The sequence below is a fragment of the Lepidochelys kempii genome, chromosome 2, assembly GCF_965140265.1.
Source record: "Lepidochelys kempii isolate rLepKem1 chromosome 2, rLepKem1.hap2, whole genome shotgun sequence".
NCBI lineage: Eukaryota > Metazoa > Chordata > Testudines > Cheloniidae > Lepidochelys > Lepidochelys kempii.
The window spans coordinates 192387419-192412727 of NC_133257.1; the positions used below are offsets into that span (position 1 = coordinate 192387419).

The 25309-nt window shown below is 42.9% G+C and overlaps 1 protein-coding gene and 1 long non-coding RNA gene across 7 annotated transcripts in view; one reads left to right on the forward strand and one right to left on the reverse strand.

Moving 5' to 3' along the window:
* Positions 1-7139: 7139 nt before the first annotated feature.
* On the reverse strand, positions 7140-24097 carry LOC140907402 (uncharacterized). 4 transcript variants are annotated; one of them, XR_012157488.1, is made up of 5 exons: positions 23666-24097; positions 22962-23245; positions 19123-19241; positions 13148-13266; positions 7140-10290 (listed from the first exon to the last, which is right to left on the reverse strand). It is a non-coding gene; the product is annotated as an uncharacterized lncRNA (long non-coding RNA). The 4 variants fall into 4 exon arrangements; XR_012157489.1 differs by lacking the exon at positions 13148-13266 and having other exon boundaries at positions 7140-10510; positions 22962-23041; XR_012157487.1 differs by lacking the exon at positions 13148-13266.
* Positions 24038-25309, forward strand: part of PIK3R4 (phosphoinositide-3-kinase regulatory subunit 4) — a 39039-nt gene continuing 37767 nt past the window's right edge. For 2 of the 3 annotated variants that reach the window (XM_073333247.1, XM_073333250.1), the window contains exon 1: positions 24038-24251. The gene's annotated coding sequence lies outside the window, so the exon portion shown is untranslated. Of the gene's footprint in view, positions 24302-25309 lie in introns of all 3 variants that reach the window. The other variant, XM_073333248.1, reaches the window with a different exon arrangement.

Sequence of the window (25309 nt, forward strand, 5' to 3'; positions counted from 1 at the left end):
ATTGAACTGAACATTCATTACAGTGGTCTGTTTGTGTCTGGAAAACACAGAGCAAACTCTACTTTATATAGCAATAGGTGCTGAACAAATATTGTGTGTGTGTGTGTGTGTGTGTGTAAATGCACACTAAAAGCAGAATTAAAAGCAATCAAAATGACCTGGGAAGATGCTAAGACTGCAGCAAGAGACTGGCAAAGATGGAAGGCAGTGGTGAATACTTCATGTTCTGCATGGAAAAGAGATGCATTCTCTCTCTCTCTCTCATATCAACATAACTATATATAAGCCAAATAATTTTGATTGATGAAATGAAAAACAGACGTTCCTAAGACACTGGAAAATCCCATAAAATACCAGGACTTTAGTGGCTAAAACAAGGAGATAATGGTCATTTTCAGAGCTATGATTCTGAAATTACATTTCTTCATAAACAGAGTGAAATCCTGCCCTTATTGATGTCTAGGGAAAGACTCTCATTAACTTCCATGGAGTCAGGATTTCCTACTCTGTCTTTATTTCAGACATTGCAACATTATTCTAGAGATTACCACTTCTGATGTCCATTTCTGATGGGATGGCAACAGCATCGGATGGCATCAGGGGAGGATCCGGCTCTAGGAGAGCAGATAGGCTATTTATAAGGACCAGTGCTTGGGTATCAAAATGACTACATGAAGGGGCTGATCTTGCTCTCATTGAAGCAAAATGTCAACTGATTTAAATTACTGCAAGATGAGGCACTAATGTCAGAGCTCCAGTCCTCACCTAAGAAGTACCTGGATTTTTCTGAACCCAGAACTTTCTATTCTAGTTTAAAAGGCAAAAGATTGAACTCTTTGTAGACAACAGAAGTACAGAATAGACAAGATGGACAAACTGGGTTCACTATATGAATGGAAAGTTCCTCCGAGAGCTTTATCAGCTATTTATTAGTGCTGGAAAAAGAGGCTGACAAAAACAACTCAAAGGCCACAAATATAATGAAATATTAACTAGGATGCAGTAATCATCTGGTCTTGAAACAGATTAGATATTATTTTGTTAGCCAGAGGCTTTTATCAGAAACAAAAGAGGTAAATGAGAACTCGCAGAATACGCCCATGGCTCGGGGTCAGATTCTGACATCCTCACTCATGTTGAATAGTACCTTACTCCACTGAAATCAGTGAGACTGCTCATGGAGTAAGGTGGTACTCAATATACAAAAAGGAGGCAGAATCCAGCCCGTAGTGATTTATTCATCAATAAATTTCATTAGGAGAGTGAAAGGAAGGCTATAACCGACAGAATATGTACAGTTGTAATAAATATTTTTCAAAAATCCGTTTTGAAAAAGAACATCTGTTTACCGAGAGAATGAGCAAGAACGGATGAGAAAAAACTAACTATAAAAGGTCAAAGCACTGAAAGTCAATAGAACTTAGGTTCCTAAGTCACTGATGCATTTTTGAAACTGCTCTATTGAAATTATTCAAAATGACCAGAAAGACTCAAGGAAACTTTGCAGTACCAGGAAACAGAATGAGATCAAATACATGCAAAAGGGGGATGTGGTATGATTATACTGGTCTTTCACCTCTGAAAATATATTTGATGGTCTTATCCTACTTCCCATTTGTGCATGTCAGAGAAAATGACCATGGTTTTAGGCACAGCTGGCTGTGTCTGTTCAGAAAAAGCCCAGAATTGGAATAGAATGGCTATTGTAGGCCAGAAATTTGGGGCATATACTCCCATGACTGGCACATTAAAAAACATAGCAACATACTATAAAACCTGCCTCCGACCTCTGATACAAGCCCAAACCAGCTACTTGGTATGATGTCATACCAAATTACAGCAGTAAAATGCTCCAAGGCAAGTGTCTCCAAAAAGCACAAATGAGGGGGTGGTCTATGGAAACATAGGAGGAGTCAGGAAAAACCCAAATTTGCTGCACACTGGTATGATTGTTTGGAAAAACAATGCAACTTAATACAGAAAAGTTGCAAGAATGATTTCTTCTCCAGGCAGCAGTTATTTGCTAACAACAGAAACCCATGTCTTTGTGTGGTATGTGGCTTGCCTGCTGGGTATCTGAGAAACTCTCTCTCTCTCTCTCTCTCTCCTCCTGGCATTACAGTCAAGGTCAGTTGTAGGGCTCTTGGCTGCAGTCCCTAGATTTGAATGTCTAAGTGGATGGAAAGGGGTGATGTCAGTGATGGGGCCTCATCCTGGAATTTGATTTTCCTTCTGGTCTAACAAAGTCCAGATGTGTTGACTTTTAGGCAAAACTGAAATGGCCATTTCTTTTCTTGGGTTGGGCCTGAGGCAGGTGATTGTGGTGAGGAGCTGGATGTGTTGTTTCTAATCCAGGGACTATGTTCTGAGCACATTTCATATGTGAACATTCATTAACCTAGCTGTACTCCTGAAAATAATCTGTCTGACGTTCCGAGGATGTGGTGGCCAGACTGCTGCATGCCTCTGGTCTAAGAGCTTAAAAATATCTTGATACTGCAGTCAAAATCGCTTTGCCATGGAACTTCGCTACCAGCACTCTCGCTTCTCTGGATTTCTACGCTCTGAGGGGCTACCTAGAAATAATGACATAGATGGCTTCATTTCCGCTGGCGAAAGGCTTGGCAAAGCTTGCTGCACAGGGGCTGGACACCACTAGCTCCTGCTCTAGATGCTGCCCCATTTACAGCAGCGCGCTGCTCCTCATCATTCCCAAACAAGCCTACCAGTATTTAGCAATCTTTAATGGCCACTGTTGGTTACTAGATTTTTTCCTGATGACTCGCTGTTCACTTGCTCCAGCACAGTTATATGCATAGTTAGATTGTTGAGAATCTTTGCCGTTGCTGCCCTTTCTCACTGCTTAAGGAAATGCATCCTGCATTGTCTCTGTGTAGAAACTTGCATAGCACATTCCTGGGCCATGCCTGGCTCACACTGCTGGTATTAGTCTCACCAGTTTATTCACAAATTTAAAAACAAAATGAAAAGTCTGCCCCTGGAAGGAAAATTCCATTCTATAAAACAAGTAAAAGAAAACAAAATTCATGTAGAAGGTATTTTATGGTGCAGGTAGGCCAAAGATTCTAATACGGCTAGAGAAAATGTAAGCCTCATTCTCATATAAATTTGCACCAAAATAACTCAGGCTATGTCTACACTACAGCCTATCTTGACATAATTTAGGTCTCTCAAGGGTGTGAATAAACCACCCCCGAGTGACATAAGTTACACCAATCTAAGTGCCAGTGTGGACAGCACTACGTAAGTGGGAGAGCTTCTCCTGCTGACATAGTTACCGCCTCTCACAGAGGTGGTCTTTTTATGCCAACAGGACAGTTCTCGCTCATCGGCATAGAGCATCTTCACCAGATGTGCTGCAGTGGCACAGCTGTTTGGGTGCAGCTGGGCCACTGCAGCATTGTACATGTAGACATGGCCTCAGGCTATGGCTACACTGGAGAACGTACAGTGAGTGATGCCACTGTAAGCTTTCTAGCGTAGCTCTCCCGTTGGCTTAACTACCCCCCCATGATATAAGTGATACCAACATAAATAGTAATGTGGACATAGCCTCAAGTAGTTGTAATTGACACATTTTGTTGCTTTGGTGGAAGTCTGTGTATTTCAGAATTAAGGTGTCCTACTTCAATTTAGCTGAAGTCAGTAAAACACCAATATAAACTAAATCAATATAGGCACTCTTATACCAAAATAAGAATGTCCACTCACAGGATGGCACCAAAATAACAAGAGGTCTCACTTACAACTAATTTAGATATTTAGTGAAAGTTTGTGTGTCGATCAGCCTTTAGAAAACATTGCAATAGAATAAATAAAAAGAGTATGAAATGCTGAAGACAGACAATGGCAGAGTGGTCTCAAAAAGGTTTTTTTATATACTTTATAATCCATATTGAAACACTTCAAAATCATGTCGGGGAAGAAAACCAAACCAAACCAAACCCTGCGATCACCACCACCCCACAATACACCTAAAAACATTTTCTCTGTCAGTCTAAGTGATGATTTGTCATGTGAAGTTTCCAGTGTCTGGGTAGTTTTAGGTGATAAGACACAGCTCTTATCCCCTCTTCTTTCCCTTTGCATACATAAGCAAGAAAATGTGCTGTCAACATGACTTTCTGGAAATGAAATGAGAAACGATCAAACGATTAGCAGTCAAGGACAGTTAAGAGTCATACTGTAAGAAACGAAAAATTATTTCCAAATAATCCTTTGAATTTCAATAACGTTTCATAAAGTGAAAGACAGGTTTCAGAGTAGCAGCCCTGTTAGTCTGTATCCACAAAAAGAACAGGAGGACTTGTGGCACCTTAGAAATTAACAAATGTATTTGAGCATAAGCTTTCATGAGCTACAGATGAAGTGAGCTCTGGCTCACGAAAGCTTATGCTCAAATACATTTGTTAGTCTCTAAGGTGCCACAAGTCCTCCATAAAGTGAAAGACTGAGTTAAAGAGATATGCATACAGTGTAACCATGATTTTCTGAAATTCAGTTAACTAAAACTTCCTCTTATCCAAAATGGGTTCTTGTCTCCCAATGTCTATTAATTAGACCTAAAATTCCCTCAATTACCAAAACATCGGTTACCTGAAATTGTTCATTGGCTGGCATTATATTCTGATAATCAAGGTGATAGTGCGTATTGCACAGCTTTTAAATCAACTTGTGTTTCGTCTGTATAATAACTGCAGGAACGAGCCCTAAATGTAATGCAATTGTCTGGGTTATGAATAAAGAGAGAGTTCTGTTTTCAGGACCAAGCAGCTCCTAATGATTACTTTAAATCAGCGGTTCTCAACGGTGGATCAGGACCCCACAGTGGGTCGTGAGCCCGTTTTAATGGCGTCACCAGCGCTGGCATCAGACTTGCTAGGCCCTGGGGCGAAAGCCCAAGTTCCACCACCCGGGGTCGAAACCAAAGCCCAAGGGCTTCAGCTTTGGGTGGCAGGGCTCAGGGTACAGGCCCCCCATCTGGGGCAGAAGCCCTTGGGCTTCAGTTTTGGCCCCACCAGGCTTTGGAATTGCCCCGACCCGGGCAGGGGTGCTCATATGGGCTCAGGCTTCGGTCCCCTCTCCTAGGGTCGTGTAGTAATTTTTGTTGTCAGAAGAGGGTCACGGTGTAATGAAGTTTGAGAACCCCTGCTTTAAATCATTCCTCTCACCTCATGAGACGGTGTGGGCTAAACAATGATGTCAGCTTTCATGCCTTGGGCTAATTAGAAATTAAGTATGACAACTCATAAGGCTCCTTGTCCAACACTAATGCCTACAAGAGCGCTTTGGGGTAGGATTTGTACGGCAAACATCGTTCTTGAGCACAGAGCTCATGGGAAGCAGAAGAAAAAGCACATCACATGCGATTTCCATCCAGGAAGAAAGCCTATCATACAAAAACTTAGGATGTTTGCCAAGCCACAGGCTAACACACCCACATCTATATTAGGCAAAAGGCTGTAGTCAAAGCAATATGGGGCAAGCTAAACAGGTTTACTCACTCAGTTTTAAATGCTTGAAAGAAAAAAACAACAGTACAACGTTCTCTCTTGCAAGAACTGTTAACGTGTGAAACTTCCCCCTGAGAAGTTAATTCCATATTGTGATCCCTTCACCATTATATAGCTGTTTGGGATATTGACATGGTGTCAGGGAAAAATTTTCTTCACTTGTCTGGAAATAAATATAAAATCACTGCTGCTAAAATTTGTGGATGACACAAAGCTTGGTGGCATGATAAATAAGGATGACAGGGCAGTCATACAGAGTGTTCTGGATCGCTTGGTATGCTGGTCCCATTCAAACAAAATACATTTGAATACAGCCAAATGCAAAGTTACATATCTAGGAACAAGGAATGCAAGCCATACCTACAGAATGGGGCAGGAGGGGAAGGGCTCTATCATGGAAAAGAGCAATTCTGTAAATGATCTTGGGGTCAAAGTGGATAAGCAACTCTGCTACAATAATATAATAAATAAAATAATAGCAACAACATGAGCGCCCAGTGCCATGCTGTCACAAACAGGGCTAAAGCAATCCTTGGATATATACTTAGGGAAGCAGGAGTAGGGAAATGATTTTACCTCTCTACAGAGCATTGGTGAGACCAGTACTGGAATACTGCACACAGTTCTGGTATCCACATTTTTAAACAGATGTTGAAAAATTGGGGAGGGTGCAGACATGAAACACAAAAATTAGTCTAGAGCTGGAGAAATTGCCTCACCATGAGAGACTTAGAGAACTCAATCTATTTAGTTTATCAGAAAGAAAACTGAGACATGAATTGATTATAGTGGATAAGTAACTTCCCAGGGAGAAAATACCAGCTATTAAAGGGCTCTTTAATCTCCTGGAAAAAGGTATTACCAGGACCAGTGACTGGAAGCTGAAGCCAGACAAATTCAAATTAGAAAAAAGGCACAAATTTTACCAGTGAGTGAAACTCTTGTAATGTCATAGAATAAACAAATATTTAGCAAAGAATAGAGCAGACAGACATAGGGCTGGATTCTTGGCCTCATTATGGCTGCTTAAGTAACCAGCTGAGGAGCCTCCTTGTGCAGGGGTACTTTACAGTGGCATACAACTGACAGACACTTGACTGGAAGTGGGAGTGCTCAGCTCTGGAAGGAAGTGCTCAGCACCTGGTAGGACTGGCACCTTTGTGTATTTGCTATTGCATTTGGGTCTTGGAGGGTTCAGAGCTATATTTCCGAACAACTAACTTTTCAGTCTCACCCAGTTACCCAATTAGTACCTTGTTAATGATGACACATCTTATAGATCTTTCACCCTGAATAAATTGGTTAGTCTCTAAGGTGCCACAAGTACTCCTTTTCTTTTTGCGAATACAGACTAACACGGCTGTTACTCTGAAACCTGTCACCCTGAATATTAGCTTTTAACTCCAGAGATACAGTGCTACCTAAAATACCCTTCTAAACAAAACCATGCACAATTCCAGATTCAGAAATACAATATTAAGATTCTTTGTTCTGTACCATAACCAGAGATGGGATTATCAAGTCTTCCCTGATTTTGCTTGAGGTCTCTCTGAAGGACCAGAGAACAGGAGTAAGAGTTCCCACAGACTTTAAATGAAAGAACAGGGTGGTGAATCTTTAATAAAGACATCTTTTCAGCAAACTGTTTATTAGGCTCTTGTATTAAACAGGTGTTCAGAAAAACACAATAGAAAATAGTTTAGCAGTTTGACTAAAAAATCCTTCCTCTCTCAGTTGCTCAAATTTCACCTTGACCCTTTTGATATTATAACCATAAAAGTTATCCAGTTGTCCATAGAGTCCATATGAAAAACCTCAATAGGTAAGACCCGAATTTCTAAGGTAAAATACAAGCAGAAACAATCCCCACTCCTTTAAAAAACATGCCTTCTTTATACACAATATAAAAGGGACAAAAAACTCATTTTTTATTTAAAGACCATATTTATGAATAATTAATACCCAAATGAGTCATTTTATAGTATAGCCACACCAAGTATTAGACCTATATTAATGGACTTTTGCATAATTAGCACAGTAGGGTGTGGTAGTATCCCACTGCATTCTGGTGTGTTTATTGTTTAACCTTCACATCTTGTAATTAGGAACATATGTGATGAAAACTCAAGCAAGCAACTCAAAATATACAGAAGGAAAATGCTAACCAAGTGCAAATGTGAGACCTGAGACAAAGAATTACAGGCACTGTACACGCCACTTAACCAGGATATTCTTAAGCAGGACATCTTCCATGGTGCTAGTTTAGCATAATTGTACTTAATGATAATGAAACTGCTTAATAGGGGTATATTCACCCAGAGACACAACAAGTTAACAAGTTAACAAGAGATTAAATAAATCTGAAATGCCAAACTCCAGTTTTTTCCATAAAGAAATTTCCAAATAAAAAACCATAAGAAATAAAGATCAAATAAAGATGAACTGCAACAAATATAATTTTTATTGTTGCATTTTTACTCTGTTCAGTATTTTCTGTCATTATAAGTCGTTCTGTATCAGAATAGCTGTTTAACTGAGTGAATTGGCTGTCCACCTGCTAAGAAGATTCGACTAAATTAACATTCAGTTTACCTAGGTTTAGTTAATTAGATGGCCCTGGTGTGGCATTTCTGCAGTTCTGTCCATTAGAAAAGAGACATTTATGTGTTGAAGAGTGTAAGCTAAAGCAAAAGGTTAGAGAACATTGTAGACTTTATGCCTTCCCTACTGTAGTTGATCGTACACTTTGTCTTCTTTCAAATTTCAATCAAATTTACGAGATCACAGAAAAAGAACTCTCTCTTGCTCTGTGGTTTGTCCAAATGCATTAACTCTTTAATAATTACATTAAGGAAGTTTACAAGAAGGAGGTAAATACACTTTCTAAGGTCAAACATATACAGGAAAAGAAATTAAAAAACCCAGAACCTTTCAGTAAAGAAGCAAGGTGCCTAGAACCAGGGACTGATCCTCTTTTTGGTGATACAGTGCCACTCAAAATCAAAACATAAATAGGGCACAAACCCTAATTCCATTTACCTACACAGGGCACTTTGAAGTTGCAAAAACACAGGAAAAGACGTCTATGGGGAAAAAATGAAGAGAGCAATAAATTAACTGTAGGAAAACAGCTGCCATATGCGTAAATATCAGTGCATAAGGCCAGATTCTGGCAGCTTCTATGCAAATTTCCAAGGAATGAGAAAGCACAGGAAGCTGCTTAACCTCCCTTAGGCACTTGGGCAAGGACAGCCAACATTCTAGCTCTTGCACCAATGAATGTAAGGGGAGAGGAGGGACTGTTTGTGTGACCAGAAGATTACAATCCCAAATGGTTGCGTAGGGGAGGGTGTACGTCCAAGTCCCAGCCCCTTGAGGCAGTCTGAAGCTGGGAATGGAGGAGTACATTCTGCAGATCTAAAAAGGAGGCAAAGGAGTTGCTCCTGACCATAGCTCTCCCTGCTGGTGCCAGTGGAGGTATTTTGCCTGCCTCAGAAGTCCTCCGCATTTCCCAATGTAACTCAGATTCTCAAGGGTTAAAAACCACTACTCTTGTAGTTCTTTTCACTCTTAAAGTAGTGAAACTGTGCTGCCATTTCTATTCTGGATACATCTAACGAACCTGTAATGACAAAGTAACTGAGATGGAAACCATTTACCATTATTAATGATTTTTATGTGCATCGAAGTTGCCAGCTGAAAAGATATTTATTAGTGCAGCTTTTGATTTGTGGGGGGCAGATGTCAGGCTGTGACACTCATTGAGAATGAGAAAAGAGCCACATGGCCGTGAGGGAAAGGAAAAAAGAAATGTCACCCAGTAGATCATTTTGTGCCTGTTTAAGTTGACAGATCTTTGACCTTTCTTCTCTCACCAGAGACTGCATTTTTCAGTTCTTAGAGGCTAAGCCATTCTTGTGATGATGTGCAATCACTTTCTTCTCATGGGGGTACACAACTTTATTTTCCCACCTTGTGATGGGGAGTACAGGTCTTTGGTGTGCCCTGGAGGGGCCTGCAGCCCCATTGCACCTCACCTAGTAGTATTCCTAGCAGAGTCCTTATCCAACCAGAGAATGGCTTTTTATTGTCTGTTAAATCACAGCAGGAATTTTTAGAAGCAGCTAAAGGAGGTGCTTCTTTCAGGGGAGAGAATGAGGTTACTTTGTTCCAGAGCTCCAAAACAGCTGGGGTACATATAGGATCTAGTCTGTGGGCTTGTATGAGTAACCTCTGTGCCTTACTTTTTGATTGTCTTTCCGTGTTCTGTCATGTCTTCATTAGGCCCCATGTTTAGTGGGACTACTGACATGCATAAACTTAATCACCCGAGTATCAACCCCTTAGACGGTAAGATCTTCGGGGGCAGGGACTGAATCTTATTTATGTCTGTAGAGTACATAGTGCACATAAATATCTCCATTTTAACCATGCCCTAGACCCCACCTGCAAGGCCCTCATGTCAAGCCCGAATCCCATCTAAACTGATACAAGACAGACAGAGCTTATCTTCTCTGCTCTACACATCTTCCTGGAAGGGAGCACTAGAGATTGAATCATTGCAATGCCTCTCCATCAGGGCAGTTTGCATTGCCTTCCCATCACTGCATCTTTACCAAAAAAGGAAAAATAACCACTTCTCACTCTTTGAAGAAACGATGCTGTGCGGCTCCATCACTTCTAAATTGACTAGCAGATGTTATATAAACTACTAAGAGATGATTATCCAACATATTGCCTCAGTGGTATGGGGAAACTGCAAAATGAAAAGTAAATTGAAAACACTGCTGAAGAATAGAACCAGGGCACATCCAACATATATAAAGCAGCCACTTGTAACAAAATAAGCCCCATAACAACTGCATGTGGAAACAAAGGATTGATTTGTCCTAAATTATACCCCAGAATAGCTACGTTTAAATGTCCCAAATGCTATACAGTAGAAACATCAGCTTGCCCTGCAATGTGAGAATTACCTGCAATACAGAAAATATGGAAACATATTAGCAGAATCATAAGAGAAAAGTACAATTTATCAGTTATGGAATCCTTAAAAGAAATCCTTAAAATATTGGCTTACACTAAATGTATAAACGTGCTGAGTTGTTATGCTGGTAGTTAATAAGATGACTCTTAATTATTGGATTGAACAAGAAACATGGTGTTTATAGCCTAAATGGAAAAAATAATCTATTAACTCTGACAAGGCCAGGTACTTGGTGTCCCCTTTTGGAGGTCATGGACACTTATGCATTCCCAAATGCCCAGACCGTTCTCCCACTCAGATTTATATGGATAAGCTCTCATTTTAATTGACATCTGCATTTGCCAATAACATGTTTATTTTATATTTGTACTGAAATTCCAATTTAAACACAATTTGGGAATGTGTGTGGAGAGAGCCCACAGCCAGTACTTACTAGCTCCCAAACATGGGACTGAATTTAATGCTTGTGAAAGATGTCCTCTAACTTCAAAGTGTGTTTCTGATGAGAGAGCTGACAGTATAAATAGTACTTTAGAACTAACATACATGCTCCCTGTGGGTTAAGTTTTCAAAAGCGTGTAGGCGAGCTTTTTGTCCAGGTACTTAATGTAATGGAACTCAGCTACATGATGATCCGCTGATACATTATTTCCTCTTGCTTAAAAAAATTCTGTTGATTATTTACATGCTTTCTGGAAGGAATGTAAAAGCTGCAGCATTTTCCCTTCATATCTGATGGGAATGCCCCGAGGTGGCTGAATTCTGTGCAAGTCTTCTACTTTATCTTTGAGATGGGTGTATACAGACTGCCCGTCAACATTCTGGAGTCCCTACTGATCAGGGCCTATCTGATGAAATGCACTGGACTAATTTCACACTTCCTGAGGGCAATGAAGTGATATTTGGCCAAACACTAGAAAAAGAAAGAGACTCCTAACAACACTGCTTGGTTTAAATGGATATTAGGGGAGGAGGGACCCTCACAAATCAGAATACAGATAACACAGTTTAGCTTTTTTCTAGAATATAAAGAAATCAACCCTCACACACCACCACTCGTGTTTTGCTAACAGGAAACTATTAACTAGTTCTGCTTAGAATAGCATTGGTAGGTTACTGTTGTTTGAAATAAGCTGCTTGTGGGAAAAGTTATGAATGATCCAAAAGTTGCCATTACATGCAAAGTCACAACTCCTCTGCCTTTGGTTATTAAAAAATCCTGCTGCAGAGATATGGTTATTGCATCTGTATCAAACCTTTGTTTCTCTGTGAAGTTCAAAAAACAAATTGTTATTTCCACGGGTAATTTTATTCCCATGGGACACTCTCTTCTGATCCTTCTAAAGCTCTTCCTTCTTTTAAGCCAAAGTCACAGAAGCATTTTAACAGATAAAACATGAAAGCTTTCAGTAATTTATTTTAATTTATGTACATATATAATCATTGCTTAGTCGACCCTTTCATCTGTCTGAATTTGCCTGGACAATGGAAGTTGCCAAACAATTTTCCATTGAAAATGATAAAAGGTCAGCTATGTCATCGTTCCTCCCACTCTCCCCACATTTTTTGGGCATGATTTATAAACGATACTGTATGTACACTTAGTCCTCTGTAGCAATATCTGATTACATATACTGTATTGCACATGCTAATTTCCCAATTCTTGGGAAGTTATACAATTTATAACCAATATTTTCTACAGTGAATTCATTTCTTGTGAAAGTTCTAGCTCAGCAGCCTTAGTAAATTGCATGTCTCTATTTATTCATAGAACACATACGGCATGGAGAACAGCAGTACAAGTTTCTCCACATTTGTGTGTATCATGTTCTGGAAGGGCCACCTCTAAGACTGAAAAGATAACTTAGTCTCCATCCCTTCCATGCTTGAGACTATTAGTAGTCTCAAGTAATGAGTAGTAGTCTCAGTAATGAGGCAATTTTTATATAAATGGGTTCACTGCAATGCTGGCTTAGGATGTTTTCCAGTAGTTGGACACTGGGTGCCTCTGCCTGCCTGCAAAGAGGAATCCAGCTTTAAAAGTATACTGAACATAAGAACAGCCATACTGGGTCAGACCAAAGGTCCATCTAGCCCAGTATCCTGTCTTCCGACAGTGGCCAGTGCCAGGTGCCCCAGAGGGAATGAACAGAACAGGTAATCATCGAGTGACCCATCCCCTGTCGCCCATTCCCAGCTTCTGGCAAACAGAGGTTAGGGACACCATCACTGTCCATCCTGGCTAACAGTCATTGCTGGACCTATCTTCCATGAACTCATTGTGTTTATATATGTATATTTACAGTAAAAAGTGCTCCTGGGCTCCCAGTGCAATGGATGCTAGAGCAAAATCTCTGGCATATGTTGGCAAGGGGCAGCATGTGCTCTCCTCATGGAGCCCAGCTGGGACAAAGAGGGAAACTGGTGGAGCGATGGCTTTGCCTCAACTGCTCCTCCCTGCCTACTTTGGCACTGCTTGGAAGAAGCTATCCTTGCACTCTAGGAGCACAAGGACTGTGTGAGTCTGTATGCGTGATTGTGTCTGTGGCACAACAGAGGAGAGATTTTTGCAATCTTTCCCCCTTTTGCAAACAGCTAGACATGAAGAACCCAGAGACAGACTCACTTTCATCCTCCTTGCACCTGGCTGGGGCTGTAACTCTTCATTACAAAGGTACCTTTGTTAATTTTTCAAATCTGAGATAACGCAAAGTGGTTATTTCTGGTGTATTTTCACCATCAATCCTATTAAAAAAAAAACGGGGGAAGAAAACAATAGGACATTGTGAATTGAATGAACTCTCTTGCAAGAGGAGGGAAGTGGTCAGTTTTTTTTAAAGGTTTACTACAGGTTGGGAAAGCAATTCTTACTCACTGAATTTATTTTTTTACCAGTGGTGATGGAACAATTTTCACAGTGGGGGTGCTGAAGGCAGAAACCATGTATTTAGGTTGTTATTGCTACTTCAAGCCAGTACCACTAGTTCTGGCTTTTTACAGAAAAATATCACATTTCGAAGTACCTCTTTCTAAGTCACTGTATTGACTTGACTGTGGGAGGATGCTACGGTAATTCAGAATCCAGCTCATTACTATTGTTCATTGGTTAAATCCTTAGCTGCATTTGTTCTGCTGCCCTCCAGTGTTTGTAACAGCAACCCATCTAACAAAACACAGAGCTGCATCATACTAGCTAACCCTTCCCAGAGCCTGGCTAAACTACTGTGGGGAACGTTTTTAACTTCATAATTTTACTTGCTAAAGATCTGACGATTATTATTTCACATTCGTTGCTATCTGAGCACCTGAAATATTGTGGATAAGTTCTGGCTTCCCTCCCCGAGCATTCAGCAGAGATGAATGGAAGGGACTACAAAGAATGGCACTAAAGTGGATACATGAATTTGAGATTATACATTTGAGGATGGAAGCAGAAGGCCAGATGTTGCCCCACAAGGAGGCCTCTTTGCACCACTCCCATGGTGCAAAGGCCCTGTAAAGCTATCCTAAACAGGCAACCAGGGTCTCCATCACTTACAGAGCTTGCACACAGGATATGTCATGGGACAGAACTTGATATGTGTTAGATCCCTGCTCTAAATTACGACATGCACCACCTCAGTTTCTGGCTACCTGAGGGAATCAGCCACCTTTACCACCTCCTCTTCTTGGGTTTTGGCCTAAGCAAGGCTTAGGCGTATTTTAAGATCAGGCCCAGAATGTATGTAGTCTGGCGGGAGGGCAGGGGCAAGTCTGGTGGCTGGAGTGGGAGAACAGAACAGAGTCGAACCATGCCCTGTAAAGACTTTAATGGAAGGGCATTAGGGCCTGATCCTGCACACCCTCTCAGACAACCAATCTTTATGGTAATAGGACTATTGAAGTCAACAGGACATCTGACGTGGGTACAGACAACCTTGTGACTAAGAGTTTGCAGGGTCATACCCTTTATTTGTTTAAAAAAATCATCATGTAATAATAGCTGAAGCTAGGGAATTGTAGGCTGGAGAAAAAAAAACAGTTTTTAAACAAGTGGATTAAGGGAGGCAGGAACAAAAAAACCCAAACCAAACCAAAACTCAAAGAAATAAGGAAGGTTTAAGGCACCAGACCTGGAAATGAAGTATTCAGGAGTCATACAAGGCAAGAGGTTGGACTAGAGGAACCAAGTCATTTCTGGCTTCCACTATTTATAATGAAAGCAAAAAGATAACAAGAAAGAAAAAGCCACTGTGAAACCTGGTAAGGAAAAACAAACCAACAACGAAAGGTATCCCATCCTCAACAAAGGCCAAACAGGGACTCAGAAACAGAATGCCAAAGAAAGAAACCCAAGTAACTCAGCCAGATATTTATTCTGATTTAATGCAAGGCTTAGCCTGAAGTCCTAGAAATTTAAAACATAAGAATAATAGCACAAGCACAAGGAAAGTGCAGCTGCAGTCCCAGGACTAATTTCATAGCAACTTAAAGAAAGGATAGGCCTCTCAGAGCAATCAGAAACAACTCAAACTTCAGAGTCACCTGAAGCCTGAAACCACAAACCCCTGACCCCACTCCCTGGCGGGAGCGCGAGAGCCAGATTAAAACATCTGGAGGGCTAGATGCGGCCCTCAGGACGTAGTTTGCCCATCCCTGATGTAGATGTAACTGTACTAGCTAGCCAATGCCAACAGCTTTCCTACTGACAGTATCCAAGATTTCCATGATCCCAGTAAGAGACGTGCTGTAGAAGTTATGGGCTTGCTGCAGGAGTTACTAGGTGAAGTTCTATACAAGAGGCCAGACTACATGATCACAGGGGATTCTGGCCTTAAAAGTCTTGGAAGCTATTATGTTGCTCTGTCTCAATAGACTATACAAGAATTTTATTGCTTTTTTAGCAAGTGGAAATGGTATGAATGAAATCCTGGTGACACTTCCCTAGACTGGAGAAGCAATAATTACCGAGAGGTGAAATCCTAAATGCTTACCTTGGACCTAGCCTGTCTGCCATTAAAGCCAACCAGCATATTTCCACTGAATTTAGAGAGCAGTGGATCAGGCATTTTATGGAAGATGGTGAGGGGAGGAAAGCAGTAGGAGGAGAATAATGCAAAAGCAAAGGAATGCAATTTACTCAGCATTTAAAAAAACAAATCATATGTGACTGGGAGCTCTGCAGAACAATAAAAATGTATTTTTCAGATGCATAAAGAATTACGAAGAGATATACACCATAACAATTCTAAAAGTCAACAGTTTTCAAGACAAAAGGTCAACACTTTAGTAAGTCTGTAGAATCTTTTGGATGACCTAGATGTTTGGCTGCTACAGCAAACACCATCACCACTATTGCAAATCTACCTTTCTAGAGGATATTTTCTTGGAACGCTGGTGAGACTACTGTGAATGAGAAGGCCTGGAAATTGGTTGAAAAGGTTCTCTAAACATGTCATTTCTGACCAATGTACTATTACATATAAAACTACATGCTGGTTTGCACTGTCGTTACTAGATTAATTATAACTAGATTTAATAATGAGGGTTCTACCCAGAGTTCTACCCTGCTTATTCTCTCACTCCTTTGCTGTTTTACCCATATTGCAATTATTTTTAAAGTACATACTTGTAAACCTAAAACCCACACAGAGGCATGGTATCTTTCTGCTCTAATTTATGTAACAAATTAAATGTTGTTTAATCCCCTGCTCTAGGCACTCCTTAAAATCTGAAGAGCTTTTCCCTGAGTTTATATAGCTACAGTAGCCATGCAAGCTGTTCTTTTATTAGTTACTGCACAAGATGAAGCAGGTTGGGTGACTGGACTGTGTGGGAGATGAAATTGCACGTAAATTTCTGCTTTAAAAAAATCCCTGTTTATTGGCATAAGGTTATGGAGACTAGGATCAAAATATGGGCTTCTATTTCAATATAACAAGTCAAGAACCACCATCCCCAAGGCAAACAGGCATCCCAGGTGACTAGCTCTCTCTTGCACTGGGTCTCCCAGGGATCCAAAGGCAGACCACCAACAGTTATCCTAGAGATGGGCCTGAACCAACCCGTCCTCCCAAACCTGAACATCCATAAACTTTGGTGGTGTTGGGTTTGGAATTCAGACTTGGGTTTGGAGCCAAATTTTGTGGTTAGCCTCTATGATAGCCTGAACCAAGACTCCAGATTTGGATACACACTCTTTTTTTGGGGGGGAGAAAGAGGATGGTGTTTGAAGTTTGTATTCAAATGTTGCTGTTCTAAGTCTGCCATATTGTTTGCTTTGATGCATAGGAATTGAGGCAGTAAATCAGTTAAACTTGGCTACCTTGCTGCTATCTCAGTAGCCCTTCTCCAACCTGTACTTATCTCTAAACAGCATACACCGATCTTCTGTCCAAGGCATTACCATTACTTTGGCTGAAGCTTTACAGCCACCACCCAATGCTTATCTACCAGCATTGACTCATATTTAGCAACACCTGCTACCTCAGGTTACTTGGTAACTAATTAATCTCTTTTTCTCTCCCATACAATTTCAATGCTGGGTAATTCATTGAATCAGCATGCACTCATGCATTTTACAAGGTATTTTTTCATCCTTTTTCCAATACGACTTTCATAGTTAGGCACTAGGACAGTTTATACCACCTGCCAGTAGTACTGACAGTAGAAGTGATTACTTACTGAGGAAGCGACTCATTCCATCCTAGTGATGAAAACTGAGCCAAAACCACAGGAACTGGTGAATTATGCATGTTTTGGAAGGTTGTAGAGCTTGTGGAAAGCATTCTCTAACCAAATTTTGAGGAGATGCCAGTAACTGAATTAATCCTTTCCAAATGCTAATTAGGAAAACAGGAATTGACTGTTTGGCTCTCTGTTCATAGTAATACATTTCATGCTACTGCTGCATCTCTTCAAACAAGCATGGAACTTAAAATTTTAGCCAGATTTTGGCCTTCTGGGGAGCTGTGAGGCATGGATTATTTCCAGATATAGCTGTCTGGTAACACTAGGCCGTCCCTAGACATTGTGGTGCCCTATTCAGCCCCCGCTCCCCCAAGATCCCCCAGAACGAGCCGGTAGAGTGGGTTGGGGCCGGGTCGCTCCACTTCCTGCTGCCCGGTGATTGCAGGGCGGGTCCGACCCTGCACTCATGGGGCGGCGGGCAGTGGAGTGACCTGACCTCAGCCAGTTCCGCTCTGCTCCCCTGGCTCCCAGTCTTGTGACTTGGGGGTAGGGGGATATGGATATGCTGTTCCTGGTAAAGAATCACTGCCACCTAGAGGCTATGAAGTGCCATTTTCTCCTGTAATGAATGGAGTAAATTGACTGTGACTCTGCTTCAGAGCGTGGCCTTACCAAAGACAGCCAGTCTTTTAAAGCCAAGTTTCAGGTCACCACTAGCTCCTTCTCCATAAGTGAAGCTTATCAGTCCTAGTTCATTTAGCACAGAAGTGCTGTTTTTAAGATAAAAACACAGCCAAAATGTTTCCGTGCTATCCTGTGATATTCACTCGCAGATCAGGTGATGCATCCTTGAAGAGAACTATTTTGTTTTTGTGCCTAGAGTTTAGGCTGGGAGTCTAAATAACAATATTGTATAAAACAATTCAAACATAAAATGCTCAGCTGATTCTGCATGATACGCAAGCCTGAAGTCAGTTCTCTGGAGTCTGTCAGCCAGTCACCGGCATAATGATCACTTCTCATGATCTCTAGTGAAGAGATGATAGGATGGGAGGGATGAAATACAGCTTAATCTTGGAGGCTAAAGAGAGTTTTCAACTAAGAGGGTCAGGAATCACGCCTCTGCACACACTGACCAACACAGCTATACTAACAAAAATGTATACTGTAGACGTGGTCTGAGTCTCCCATTCTGCTGGAACAGAAAAAGAGGTTTATCATGATCAATGATGAGACAATATAAAGTTCATTGAGGACAGAACTTAGATCTACTGTTCAGAAATCCACGATCTCAATCACTTGAGCTAAATGAGAAAAAGGAATATGTCTAAATGAATTTCTAGCAAACTGCAAAAGCTTGAGAGACTGCAGTGAATGTCTTTCTTCTAAACACTTAAGCATCATTAGAAGCAAAGGAAAGATGGGGATATAGCAGTTCTGAGTGAGGAGGCTTCCTGACTCAAGAGGGCTTTTCCTGCCTTGTCATGGTACTTCTAAAGAGCAAAGAACCGTGCCGTTGATATGCATCCAAGAAATATTTCCCAAAGAAAGAGTCCTAGAATTACTTGCTGGACAAGGCTGCAACTCTCTGGGGTTCCCCAGTATTTATATCCTATAGTGTGTAGTGTCCAGTGTCCTTGTATGACTTTAGTTGTTATATTGATAATACTATGACTATTACCTCATCTCTATTGTGGCTGAAAACATGTTTCACACCTACAACACCCAGGAAGAACAGATTAATAAATATCAAATAAAGCCAGAAAGAGAACTAGGATGAAAAATACGTCTTTCACTATTATGTTAAACAGTTAAAATAAGGGAGAAAGGGGCAAAATGACCTGCTGAAAATTTGCTGGAGCTGTGTTGGTCCCAGGATACTAAAGAAGTAATATTAGAAGTTGGTCCAATAAATGACATTAACTCACCTACCTTGTCTCTCTGAAAATTTATCAGATATTTCATGCCAGGGAAACTGCACCCTTCTCCACATTCTGAAACTGTAGATCTTATTTTCATTCAGATGTCAGACTATGTAGGTTGTACAAGAGCTGTTCAAGGATGAAAAGGACAGAAATCATAAGAATGGCTATACTGAGTCACACCAATGGTCCATCTAGCCCAGTATCCTCTCTTCCGAAAGTGGCCAATACCAGGTGCTTCAGAGGGAATGAACAGAACAGGCAATAATCAAGTGATCCATCCCATCATTCACTCCCACCTTCTGGCAAACAGAGGCTAGGGACACCCAGAGCATGGGGTTGCATCCCCGACCATCTTGGCTAATAGCCATTGATGGACCTATCCTCCATGAACGTATCTATTTTTTTGAACCCATTTATAGTTTTGGGCTTCACAATATTCCCTGTCATGCAGCATCTGCTGGGCCTCCTGAGGAGACAGGAACACTCTGGGATAGAAAGCTCAGACTTGAAACAATGGCATAAAGATGGTGATTTCAAAGCAGGTTCCAGCATCCAACATTTTGCTCCCAATTGCTTACCAAGCTTCTTTATTAAATACTTTACCCCTTTATCCGGCACTTTCCATCCAAAGACCTTAAAAGCAAGCTACAAACTTTACTGAATTAGTCCTCCCAAGGCACCAGGTAGGTGAGTATCATTAACTCTTTTTCACAGTTGGGGAAACTGAGGTTAAGAGGAGAAATGACTTGCCCAAGGCCAGACAAGAAGTCAGGATCAGAGCAGGGAACAGAATTTGGGAATCCAGGATCCTAATCCTGTTCTTTAACTACAAAAGGATATTTCTTTCAGACTATCATAATTTAATTGGTTTGGGAAAAGAATGACCTAGGGATATTAAATACTAAAAGATGATTAAATAGTTATCATGATGATTTCAGTGTTCTAAACAGCCTTATTTTCTTCGGATAGCCTACATGTACAAATTTGCATTTTCAAATAGGCTTCATGCATCTGACTTAATTGATAAGAATCTTTGTTCTCAAATGCCAATAACGTCTCTGTAGATGGGACATTTAATTTAATGTATCAATTAAATACGTTAGTTATATAGAAACAAGATAATGGAGATTTTCTAAACAAGCATTAAATGCTCTCTCTCTTTTTTTAAGATAATACAATGGGACAAACAAAATCCTGTAAGCTACTCTTCAGCTACTAACATTAAAAATGAAGACACGAAGGTCATTCAGGCTACCGAATAATATCCATGTCACTTAACATTATTTACCTATATCTATTTTATTTCTAGGCCATTTGACACTTTGTTTTAAAACAAAGATTATTAAACCACTGGATTTGCCACCCTCTAACTTCACAACAAGCACAAGCATCATCATTACCAGTTATGTTAAAATGTTTTAAGGGGCAGGGAAGGAACAAAAACTGAAGATTTGCCAGGCAGGCCCATGTCCATCATCATTCCCTACATAGTACTATCCCAATTCAGTTGTTTCCATTTCAAATACAACATGTTAAGCCATATGAGTAGGAATAGTGACCTAAAGGAGTAAACAGTTTTGTGATATTAGAGCAGGGGTGGGCAAACTTTTTGGCCCAAGGGCCACATCTGGGAATAGAAATTATATGGTGGACCATGAATGCTCACAAAGTTGGGGTTCGGTGTGGGAGGGGGTGTGGGCTCCAGCTGGGGGTACAGGCTCTGGGGTGGGGCAGAGGATGAGGAGTTTGGGGTGTAGAAGGGTGCTCTGGGCTGGGACCGAGAGGTTCGGGGGCGGGGGGGGGGGAAAATCAGTGCTGGGGCAGGGGATTGGGGTGTGGGAAGAGGGTGCAGCTTCCAACTGGGGGTGCAGGCTCTAGGGTGGGGCTGGGATGAGGGGTTTGGGGTGCAGGAGTGTGTTCTGGGCTGGGATCGAGGGGTTTGGAAGGTGGGAGGGGGATCAGGGCTGGGGAAGGGGCGTAGCTCAGGGGTGCAGGCTCCGGGCAACGCTTACCTCAAGTGGCTCCCAGAAGCGGCAGCATGTCCCTTCTCCGGCTCCTATATGGAGGTGCAGACAGGCGGCTCTGCACGGTGTCCCATCCGCAGGCACCACCCCTGCAGGTCCCATTGGCTGTGGTTCCTGCCCAATGGGAGCTGTGGGGGCAGCGCTTCGGGCGGGGGCAGCGTGCAGAGCCACCAGGCCGGAGGGGGCCATGCCGCTGCTTCCGGAAGCCACGTGGAATGGCCCCCACCCTGCTCCCTGGCTGGAGCGCCGGAGCAGGGCCATGCCGCTGCTTATGGGAGCTGTGTGGAGTGGCCCCTGACCCTGCTCCCAGACTGGAGCTCTAGAGCGGGGCAAGCCCCAGACTCTACTCCCCAGTAAGAGCTCGAGGACTGGACTAAAATGGCTTGTGAGCCAGATCCAGCCTGCAGGCCCTAGTTTGCCCACCTCTGCATTAAAGGCAAGAGAGATCAGAGCAGGAAGTTTAGATCTATTGGATCACACTTGATCTCAAAGCTGAAAATATAACCCAAAAGACCTGGCTCCACATTCCCTGCTCTACCTATTAGACCATACCAAAACCTGGACTATAGACGGTAGTCCAGAGGACTGAGCACTATACCATGAAAGCAACAGGCAGCTGAAGGAAGAATCCAACAAAAACAGAAAACAGTTTCCCTAATTCTATCCCCCGCTTCTTGCTGTCACATTTGTTTTCAAACTAAAATGGTAACCAAGATCCCTTTCTACTTCATTCTAGGTTTGAGAAAATTCATCAAGAAGAGCCATGTCATGAAAGAAGAAAAGTATCAAGGAAGGAATTAATCCTATTTCTCAGTTTTAAAAATACAGAATGGAGATTTTTACCTTCATAAGAATTCTTAAAAAGAAACAAGCCTGAGGACAATCCCCCCCAAACAACCAAAAGCCACCTGAAAAGACTCTTCCTTATAACTCAAACGTATGAAAACAAATTCCCTTCTAAGCCTCAGAGAGGAGTAAGTGGGACAAACCTACTGCAAAGCCATCAGGACTCAAGTAAAAGCACAGGCCTCTGCTAGATCATTTATTCACTAACATCTAAACCTGGGCACAGGGAGAAAGAAATGGGCTAGCTAATTCCCCATTTGGTTGGCCTAGAAGAGCACAGATACACCCATGACAGGCATCTTCAGCATCCCTTAATGCCTATTACGTCATCTTGATCCCAGTAACTACAGCATCAACTGCAGGAGAGGAGAATGTGCTGTATAGCACCTCATTGCTGCTGCCCTTCCTCTTAAATTGAAAGTAGAGGAGTTAAAACAAACAAACACAAAAAAACCAACAAAAATTGTGAAATTTTCCTACAGGAAATGTACCACCACTGCCTATTCCTACAAAGATTTTTTTTGGAGGGGCGGGGGGGAAGAAGGACAGGACCGACAGCCCTGTAACCACTAACAGAAGGTCAGTCTCACCATATAGCCTGGCCTAGTTGATTCCCACACAAAGAAGCCAGAATAATCAGCTTGTCTTCTGGAAGGCATAGATCAGATGACTCAATTACATGCTGTCAAAGTATTTATGACTATACCATCCAATCAAGAAAACAAGATACCCACATGTGACTAAACGCTCCAATCAAAAGTTACAGTGTGGCGAATTAAAAATATTTTGACATTTCACAACTAATCTGGAAAACAATACTGGGAAACGTTTTGAAAAAGTGATTTTTTGATAAAACAAACATTTCAAAATATTGACATGCTTTCCCAAAATATTTCTATTTTGAAAAAGAAAATAAAAAGGCCTTTTTTTTTTGCTGAAGAAGCTTTGCATTCAAGACATTTTGACCAGCCCTTACTTGTAAATGGTGCTGTGGAGACCAGTCGCTGCTGCTTTTTGCTCCTCATTGCAAAGACTGGCAGAAGCAGAAGGGGCACTCTGACAGGAAAAAAAAGGAGCAAAGGAGTGTTGCAGAATCCCCCCTCCCTAGGGAGAAGCGACATTTTGCTCACTGTTACAATCTTTTCATCCTCTCTTGCTGGGGACCAGGGAGAGGTATTGTTAGTGTGTTACAGTCTCTCCCAAGGCTGGCGGAAGAACGTTGTTAGATGCGGTGTAATCTCTCTGATCCAGCCTCTCCCCCTGGGAGAAAGAGGGACAAGGACTTTGAAGGGTGCTTTACAGTCACTGCGTACAGCAACGTTGCCAACCCCAGCTGTTCAAAAATCACTAGTCATGCTCCGGGTCATACACTTCCACATGGCAGGTGTCGGTGATGGGGTTGCTACTAGCAAGCCAAGCTCCTGTACCAGCTATAGTTAGTCTCTAAGGTACCACAAGGACTCCTCCTTGTTTTTGCTGAGACAGTCGAACAGGGCTGCCACTCTGAAACCTACAGGGCTTTTCTCTCACAGAGAGCTGGACACCAGATGAGTTCACTGTTTACTGCTCTGGCAGCTATGGGCTGAGGCCAGCTGAAATCAGGTACAGTATGTGAAACCTAGGGGCCGAACAGTATCATACACTTTAGCATGACCTTATCTCCCCGCTCTTCACACTTACCTTAGGCTCCAAAATAATGAGATTTAAAACAAGAAACAAGCTATAAGTGAAACAAGTAACTCGGTGTCTCCCTTTTGAGCCTTCAAGGGTCACCTGCCCCAGCTTGTCTCAGCCGCCCCAGGGCCAGACCCCTTTTTGCAATGAAAGCGGAGAGCCTCCCCTCATCACAGGACTCCAGGAGCAGGGGCTTTCAGAACCACCCCCACAGCGGGGCCAGGGCGGGCGAGCTGCCAACGCCCCCCGGCTTTCCCAGGGGGACAGGGAAGGGGCGAATCCCGCCACCTAAGCCGGGGGGGGGGCGGTGTTTGCTCTGGCTCGCCAGGCCCGCCCCCGCGCCACAGGCTGGCCGGGGGCGGGGCTCTGGCTGGGGGCTGCAGCCTGACGCGGTCCCTGTAGCCGGAGCCCCCGCAGGCCCGAGGGGCGGTGACGGGGCCCAGCCCAGCCGGATGTGAGCTCACAGCGCCGCCCCGTGTCATGGTTGCCGGTTCCGCGGAGCAGAGAGTTTCCTCAGAGGCGCGCCGGCCCCTTCCACCCCGCAGCCGGGGGCTCCCGGGTCCCCGCAGGCCCGGCGGGGGGCGGCCCCCGGGTGAGTGACGGGGCGGGGTCGCTTGGTGTTTCCGCGGGTTTCTGCTCCAGGTACCGCGGGGGGGGGGGGGATGTGTGTCGGGCGTGGGGAGCAGCAGCAGCAGCAGCAATGAAGGGAACAGTGTGGGTGGGGATGCTGCCACGGGGGGCAGGGAGATCAGGTGAGAGCAGGGTGATGAGGAGCTTTGTGGGGATGTTGCCACAGGGGGTGGCATTGGGGAGGGGGTTAGGTGGGAGCTGGGTGGGGATGCTGCCAGAGCGGGGTCAGGTAGGCGCTGGCTGAGATGTGGGGGGGGAGAGGGGGTTGCTGCCCGAAGAGAGTATTGGGGAGGGGATCAGGTGAAAGTTGGGTGGGGTGTGTGGCGGGTGTCGCATGGGAGAGGAGTGCAGGTCATGCCTGATATGAGCACAGGGTGAGGGGCGGGAGGGGACTCTGGAAATCAAATCTAATAGGCCCACTAAACCTTGTTTAGGGCTTGTCTACACTGGCGCTTTACAGCGCTGAAACTTGCTGTGCTCAGAGGGGTGTTTTTTCACACCCCTGAGCGCGGAAGTTGCAGCGCTGTAAAGTGCCAGTGTAGACAGTGCACCGGCACTGGGAGCCATGCCTTTTGTGGAGGTGGTTTTTTTTTAGAGCACTGGGAGAGCTCTCTCCCAGCGCTCTGCCGCGACTATACAAGCCATTTTAAAGCGCTGCGGCGGCAGTGCTTTAACATTGCCAGTGTAGACTAGTCCTAGTCTGCCACACATTCCAGCCCTGCTTCTTCAGGCAGGATTGGCCATGAATGTTTCAGTGGGCTCCCTTTGTTCTCTCATTCTTTGTGCCTGGCTTGTTGCAAATGTCCCAAATGCTGAAGTTTCCTTTTGTAGATTAATCTCTGAGGGAGTAGCAGTAGGATGTGGGTAGGAATGCTGATCCCTTGAGACCCTAGGGCTTTCCAGACACATCAGTGCAGTTGCCAGTACTGTTCCTGGAGAGTCTGCACCAAATTTGCTCCTGGAATAAGTGTTTTTTTACTTCAGTGGGAGATGCAACTTGCTTATGCCAGGGCAGAACTT